Source organism: Primulina eburnea, chromosome 4 (genome assembly GCF_022965805.1).
Source record: "Primulina eburnea isolate SZY01 chromosome 4, ASM2296580v1, whole genome shotgun sequence".
NCBI classification, from domain to species: Eukaryota; Viridiplantae; Streptophyta; class Magnoliopsida; order Lamiales; family Gesneriaceae; genus Primulina; species Primulina eburnea.
The window spans coordinates 16,715,372-16,723,963 of record NC_133104.1 but is presented as its reverse complement, the minus strand read 5'-3'; the positions used below and the strand labels follow the sequence as shown (position 1 = coordinate 16,723,963).

General features: G+C 42.5%; 1 non-coding gene across 1 annotated transcript; it reads left to right on the top strand.

The window, feature by feature from the left end:
* Positions 1 to 6,273: 6,273 nt before the first annotated feature.
* LOC140831236 (small nucleolar RNA R71) lies at positions 6,274 to 6,379 on the top strand. Its single transcript, XR_012117813.1, has one exon. It is a non-coding gene; the product is annotated as a small nucleolar RNA R71 (small nucleolar RNA).
* The last annotated feature ends 2,213 nt before the right edge of the window (positions 6,380 to 8,592 follow it).

Here is an 8,592-nt window from a genome sequence, read left to right as displayed (position 1 = left end):
TTAAGAAATCTGGGAGCAGTTCATCGAGTTCGAGTGGATCTCGACAGAGAGGTCAGGGGTCAGAGTATAGTGGCGCATACTGTGGTTCGTGCGGAGGGCGACATGCGACGGAGCAGTGTCAAGGAGTTCTGGGACGCTACAACATCTGTAGGCAACAGGGACACTTCGCCATAGTTTGTCCCCAGAGAGGTGCACAACGATTCCAGAGCACAGGATCATTAGCACCAGCGCCACAGATGGAGAGACAGGCATCCTCTGTGCACTCCTTCCAGCCACCCTCTACACAGACTCAGCAGAGACCAGGAGGTAGTCAGACGGTGAGTCAGCCTCTCAGACAGCAGGCACGTGTTTTTGCCCTGTCAGAGGAGCAGGCGCAGGAGGCGCCAGATGACGTCATTGCAGGTAGCTGTTTTCTTTGCGGTTATCCTGCATATGTGTTGATTGACACAGGGGCATCTCATACATTTATATCTGAACATTTTGCATTGAGACATGCATTGCCTGTTGAGTCGATGTCTACAGTAGTGTCTATAGCTTCTCCGTTGGGAAGTGGTTTGATATCTGTGACTACTGTTAGACACTGTATGCTTCAGTTTGAGGGGCATGAGATCGATCTTGATTGTGTAGTACTTGGTTTAGCTGATTTTGACTGTATAGTTGGTGTAGACATGTTGACCAAGTACAGGGCCACGGTAGATTGTTTCCACAAGATTGTCAGATTCAGACCCGAGATGACAGACGAGTGGAAATTCTACGGCAAGGGTTCCAGATCTCGGATTCCCTTAGTATCTGCTCTGACTATGAGTAGATTGCTTCAGAGAGGAGCAGAGGGCTTTCTTGTATATTCAGTAGATCTACTGAAGTTGAGCCCAGCATTGGCAGATCTGCCAGTGGTTTGCGAGTTTGCAGATGTTTTTCCTGATGAGATTCCAGGGTTGCCTCCAGTTCGAGAGGTTGATTTCAGCATAGATCTTATGCCCGGTTCTGTTCCTATTTCGAGAGCTCCGTATAGGATGGCGCCGATAGAGCTGAAAGAGTTGAAAGCACAGTTGGAGGATCTTCTGTCCAAGGGATATATCAGACCCAGTGTATCTCCTTGGGGTGCTCCGGTGCTTTTCGTTAGAAAGAAAGATGGTTCGATGCGACTGTGTATTGATTATAGACAGTTGAACAAGGCAACAGTGAAGAACAAATATCCTTTGCCTCGCATCGACGATCTGTTTGACCAGTTACAGGGATCTTCGGTATATTCGAAGATTGATTTGAGATCAGGGTATCATCAGCTCCGAGTTAGAGACGTTGATATTCCAAAGACTGCATTCCGAACCAGGTATGGACATTACGAGTTTGTTGTTATGCCTTTCGGTTTGACGAATGCACCAGCGGTGTTTATGAGTTTGATGAACCGCATTTTTCAGAGATATTTAGATGATTTTGTGATTGTGTTTATTGATGATATTTTGGTATATTCGAAGAATTTGATTGAGCATGCAGATCATCTGAGAATTGTATTGAAAACTTTGAGAAAAGAGCAATTGTATGCTAAACTGTCCAAGTGCGAATTTTGGCTGAGACAGGTTGTCTTCTTGGGTCACATTATATCTGGAGATGGTATTGCGGTAGATCCGAGTAAAGTTGAGGCTGTTATCAGTTGGCCGAGACCGACTTCTGTGCCTGAGATACTCAGTTTCATGGGTCTAGCCGGGTATTATCGTCGTTTTATCTGAGATTTCTCAAGTATAGCGAAGCCTATCACCCAATTGACACAGAAAAATATGCCATTTGTGTGGTCCGAAGATTGTGAAGCCAGTTTTGTAGAGCTGAAGAAGAGGCTGACTAGTGCGCCTGTCTTGACGATTCCTTCAGGTACAGGTGAGTTCGTTGTATATTGTGACGCATCTCACAGAGGGCTAGGATGTGTTCTTATGCAGCGAGGGCACGTGATAGCGTACGCCTCTAGACAGCTGAAGCCGCACGAGACTCGTTATCCGATTCATGATCTTGAATTGGCGGCGATTGTCTTTGCACTCAAGATCTGGCGCCATTATCTGTATGGCGAGAAATTTGAGATCTATTCCGATCATAAGAGCCTGCAGTACCTCTTTTCTCAGTCAGAGTTGAACATGAGGCAGCGACGATGGCTTGATCTGCTGAAAGATTTTGATTGCGAGATCAAGTACTATCCAGGGAAGTCAAATGCAGCAGCAGACGCCTTGAGTCGAAAGGTATGTGCTTTATCCTTGTCGACGATAGGAGTTTCGAGCTTAGTAGAGGATTGTTGCTTGTCGGGATTGATATTTGATACAAATAGTAGACCGCTGCGACTTGCTGCAATTCAGATTGAGCCAGATTTGATTTTGAGGATCAAAGAAGCGCAGAGAACTGATCCGAGTATTCAGAGGTCGATTGATATGGTCAGAGCTGGTCATTTATCAGAGTATCAGGTTAGAGATTCTATTCTATATGTGAATAACCGTCTAGTAGTGCCAGATGTGTCAGATTTGAGACGACAGATTATGTCAGAGGCACATTGTAGTCGGTTCAGCATTCATCCTGGTGGCAGGAAGATGTACAATGACTTGAAGACACAATTCTGGTGGAAGCAAATGAAAACCGATATTGTAGAATTTGTGTCTAAATGTTTGAATTGCCAGCAGGTGAAGGCAGAAAGAAAGAAGCCCGAAGGTTTACTTCAGAGTTTGTCTGTTCCTGAATGGAAATGGGACCACATTTCCATGGATTTTGTGACGAAGTTACCTCGATCTTCGCAGGGCTGTGACGCGATTTGGGTAGTGATAGACAGATTGACCAAATCAGCGTGCTTTATTCCGTACAGAATGACCTATCGACACGATCAGATGGCAGAGTTGTATGTCAGAGAGGTCGTTAGATTGCACGGTGTGCCGAAGTCGATCGTATCAGATCGTGATCCACGATTCACTTCTCCTTTCTGGCACAGTCTGCAGCAGGCTCTAGGTACGAATTTGCACCTGAGCACTGCTTATCATCCCCAGACAGACGGACAGTCAGAGCGGACTATCCAGACTTTAGAGGACATGCTGAGAGCTGTAGTACTAGACTTTGGTACTAGTTGGCAAGATTCATTGCCGTTGTGTGAGTTTTCATACAACAACAGCTATCAGACGAGCATAGAGATGGCACCGTTCGAAGCTTTATACGGAAAGAAGTGCAGATCTCCGTTGTACTGGGATGATATTTCTGAGGTACCAGAGTTAAGGCCTGATATGATTCGTGAGATGACAGAAAAAGTGAAGATCATTCAGAAGCGAATGAAGACGGCACAGGATAGGCAAGCGAAGTACGCCAATATTAGACGTAGACCGTTAGTATTCAAACAGGGAGACAGAGTGTTTCTGAAGATTTCACCTTTCAGAGGCGTTGTCAGATTTGGCAAGCGAGGAAAGTTGTCTCCTAGATACGTCGGTCCGTATGAGATTCTTGAGAAGATTGGCGATCGAGCTTACCGACTTGCTCTTCATCATTCACTGTCCGGTATACATGATGTTTTTCATGTATCGATGTTGCGCAGATACATGCAGGATGATTCTCATGTCATTCAACCTGAAGAAGCCGAGTTGGATCAGACTTTGAGCTATGTTGAGCGACCGATTCAGATTCTTGATCGGAAGGAGAAACAGCTTAGAACCAAGACTATTCCGCTTGTGAAGGTTCAATGGAATCGTCATGGCGTCGAGGAAGCGACTTGGGAGACAGAGTCTGAAATGAGACAGAGGCATCCCGAGCTATTCTTATGATGTGAGTCTTTCTTCCCGTTTTGACTGTACAATTTTGTATATATTTGCATAATTTATTGTGTATGAGTTCGAGGACGAACTCTTGTCTAAGAGGGGGAGAAATGTAAGGCTCGAGAATTGTCAATTGGCATTGATGTTAGACTTGTGGAAATAAGAATGCATGAATTATGAGATTTTGAGCAGCATGGCCGAAGCCACACCGCACCCGCGGTGTTAGGGATACAGCACCCGCGGTGCATTGAGAGGAAATTAGTGAAATTGTGCGAACAGACACCGCACCCGCGGTGTTAGCAAGACCGCCCCCGCGGTGTGAGACCGCACCCGCGGTCATGTAAGGACCGCACCCGCGGTCTAAGAATTCCAGAAAATAATATTGATGCCGAGAGCACAGCGCACCCGCGCTCTTGAGTTGCCGCACCCGCGGTTTGCATGCGAAAATGTCACCTTTGAATTTCGTGTTGACACATGGCTTGGGGTATATAAGCTTGCATGACACCTCATTTTCTTCATCTGATCAGTAAGTAGGAACCGAGAGAGCTTGGAGGGAGGAGCTTTCATTCTTTTGATCTTTAACTTGAGAGTTTGAATGATTTAGCCATCCGATTTATATTCCGAGTTAAGATTTGTGATCCTTGCATCGTTGGCTACGAAAGGATGTAAGTATATTCCATTTTCAGCATGTTTCGAAATAATGATGTTGGGGAAATTCAGATTTGAGTTAAAATATGAGTTCGTGATATATTGAGCATGATATATTCGTTGTCGGATCGATTTTCGGACACCGTAGGCTATTGTTTCGATTTTCAGCATGTGTTAAGTTACGGTTGTTCAGATTTCAGCCTATGTATTGAGGTGTGATGAGATTATGAGTTGATTATGATCGAGTATGATATTCTTGAGTTATCGGTATCGAAGAATTATGTCGTTACGCCGTCGAATTGCATTGAAACCGATGTTAGCTTTGTATATTGATTTGTTTGAGATGTATATGATTGAAGTGCACATTGTTTATGCCATTTCAGATTTGTATTGGCTATTGTGAACTCGAGACTTCGACTACGACACCGACTATTCGATAAGAAAGGTATAATTCATGTGGTCACGGGATTGCACAACTCGATTCAGATTTGATACGAGTTTCCCTAAATCACATACTAGATTGTTATTACATTTGATTATGTAATGTTTTGTTTATTGATTTATATTCGAGTCCTGAGATAGGAGAGATTGGCAGACTTGCCAAAACTAGACGTTTCGGTGTATCGTCGCATAGGAGTAGATTTACTCTATGTGCAGACCCTCGATACAGAGTTGACCGAAGTCTAGGAATAAGACGTACCGTTGCCCCGAGTGGTTGGGTAGGTAACAGACCGTCTTATTCACACCGGGATCCCTAGATTAGAAAAGAGTCGAGTCAAGATTTGAATGTTGAATACAGATTTGTATTCTACTACATGTTTAGATTTATATTCATGTTACTTGATTTATGTTATGCAATTGTACATGATTTATTACATTGCATGCATCCATGTTTTATACTGGGATATGTTCTCACCGGAGTTATCCGGCTGTTGTCGTGTCTGTATGTGTGCATGGCAACAGGTGGGGCAGGATCGGGGTCACGAGCTAGATGAGAGATGATGATAGCGTGGAGATCTCGGGCATTGCAGATTACTAGTGTTTCCTTATGAAACTTGTACTACTTATGTTTGTAGTTGTCATTTGAACACTAGTGAATGTTTGTACGAACAGACTTGTATGTACATTACGTTGTTTAATTTCTATCGAGATATGTTATGCTTTAATTAATACATTTGAATTAAAGTTAGAAGCAAAATTTTGACCCACATTTTCGAACAAAGATCCAATTAAATCCCAAACGAATAGAGTTAGAGCCCGGGTCCCCACATTTCAGTTATTTCATGTGATGCAGATAAGAGTGACGGGCCAGGACGTTGATTGGAGCCGAGGTCATATGCATAGAAGATGGAAGGAGAAGGCTATTTTGTTAGCATTTTTGGACATGATCAAAATGATATTTTTTATTTTGATGCAACACCTATTTGATCATGTAAATATTTTTTATTGTATATATTGAAAATATGTTTATGTCAAGAAAATTTTAAATCCTTCCTCCCTTCAAATAAATTTTAGAAAAATTCCGCTGTCATTTTATGAAATCATTCAAGGGTGTTACAATATCTCTTGAAGACGCATAGGTGTGCCATCCATGTTCAAGCTATCTAGTTTCCTGTTCAAAACATCAAGTTGTGCAGTAAGAGCAGAAAGGTCAGTTACCTGGTGGACTCCTGCACTTCTCCGCTGGTTGTTCCTTTCAGATTGAGGATGATAGCTGCTAGCAGCCATATCCTCCAACAGCTCATATCCCTCTTCAGCAGTCTTCCTCAATAGGTTTCCTCATGCAGCAGCATCTATCATAGTACGATCAGGAGTAAGCAAGTCATAATAAAAGGTTTGGAAGACTAACCCAAGTGGAAGTTCGTGATGAGGACATCTTCGTAATAGATCCTTGAAACGCTCCCATGCTTCATATAAAGATTCCTGCTCGAACTGAGCAAAAGTGGTGATGTCTACCCGCAGCTTCATGGTCTTAGATGGAGGAAAGTATTTGATGAGAAACACCTTCTCCATATCCTCCCATGTGGTGATCGAACCTACAGGCTAACAATTCAACCATGATTTAGCTTTATCACGTAGGGAGAAATGAAATAAACGCAACTAACAGCATCATCAGAAACTCCATTAAATTTAAAAGTGTCGCATATTTCAAGAAAATCTGCGATGTGCATGTTTGGGTCATCTCCTGTAGATCCTCCAAATTGGATTGTGTTCTAAATCATCTGAATTATAGCTGGTTTGATTTCGAAGTGGTTTTCCTGCACCATAGGCCTCACAATACTGGAGCGTGCTCCATCCAAAGAAGGTTGGCATACTCCAGCATCGGTATGCGGCGTGGCATCTCAACATGCCTAGCATCATGGTGTTCCTCCTCATGAATATTCTCGTGCCTCTCCATCAGTTCTTTCAGTTTCTGCTGTTGTCTTCTCATGCGGAAAGTTCTTTCAATTTCAGGGTCAAACTGCTCAAGCTCCACGTCAAGTGACTTTGGCATGCACTGGACGAGATATCTGTAACAGAATACGAGTGTTAATTTAATAAAATGAAGCAATGCTAAAGAAAATAACTAAAAATAAAATTGTGAATTAATAGTCCCCGACGACGGAAACAAAAACTTGATCGAGCAAAACTTGCATTATGGAATCCTCAATAAAAATATGATTTTGTATGCTCAAAAATTAATCGCAAGTGCACGATGTCAAGTAATAGTGATGTGAATCTCGACACGAATAAATAGCAAACACGATTAAAATGCAATCGCACCCTCTATTTAATTACGATAATAAGACTCGTGTGTTTTCCCGATCTTTTGAATCAAGTAATTGATGTGTTATTCATCTCTAAACGATAAAAGTTTGGCAACAAATAGACACGAAGATAACAATCGAAATTTGATACGAACCTTCGAAGAACGACGCCTACGACAATCCGCACAAGCACGATCGACAAACGCCACAAAGTTATAAACTTTGATAAGTTTGATTTGATTTAACAAAGCTAAATCCTTGAAAGAGTTGAGAGAAAATTCTCACAAGTTTGATAAACTCAAAATAATATCTGTATTGTGTGTAAAATTTCGTCCAATATGGTTTATATATCAAAAAGATTACTAGAATATAGTTACCTAACAAAATAAAACTCTAAAGAATGAAATAATTCGCGCAGAAAAACACTAGGCACGGACCCCGTGCAGTCCTCCGTGTCTGGGTCCGTGTACACTCGGTAAATAGACTTCAGTTGGAAACAAGGGGCACGGACCCCGTGCCCACCTCCGTGTACGGGTCCGTGTAGACACTGTCTTCGCCAATAACATAGGGCACGGACCCCGTGCCTGGGTTTGTCGTCGGGTCCGTGTAGACACTGTTCTCGCGCATCTCAGGATGTAAAGGGCACGGACCCCGTGTACAGGTCCGTGTACTCTCGGCCGCTTAAAACATATGCTTGAATGGTATTTCTTCGGCTCCCAAACGCACTCCCATGTCTCCCACACCTTCCTCGGAGTTTGGCCCACCATGATCGCATCATCATCCCCTTCTTTAAAAGGATTTGTCCTCAAATCTTTGCTACCTACACAAAAATGAAGCAAGTTAGTAATAACAAAGATTATGCGACCAACATGCTTACCTCGAAATTCAATTCTGTAGGTGCTATCCCCCATGTGCGTCATTGACCTTTGGAACCTCAACTCCTTGGTTGCCCTCTCCATGTAATCATCAATTACTTCAAACATCAAATAACGAGTGACATAGAATGATAATGTTAATATCGCATTAAGCATCATGAAGATTAAATTCCTCCCCTTCTTAGACCTAGTTAACAACACAAAAATTTCAACACAAGTGCACACCCATAGTTTACTAGGAATAAGAATTGTCTCATGCAATGAATATGAAATGAAAAATTTACTCCCTTTAAACATATATCCACCATGAATGGAAGGATCATCATATTCAATCATGCAACGGGCAAAACAATCAACAACAAGGTACAACTCATGCAAAGGGAACACACCATGTGTACTACCCATGCAATCATTTAACTCCACGCAAGAATTCAAGTCTAATGCATGTGAACACTGGTAGTTAACAAATCCCCACAATTTAGTAACTTGGGGACAATCAAGATTCATGATAGGTACATGCATGTCATCAATCATCTCAAGTCCATAGCAGTCAGT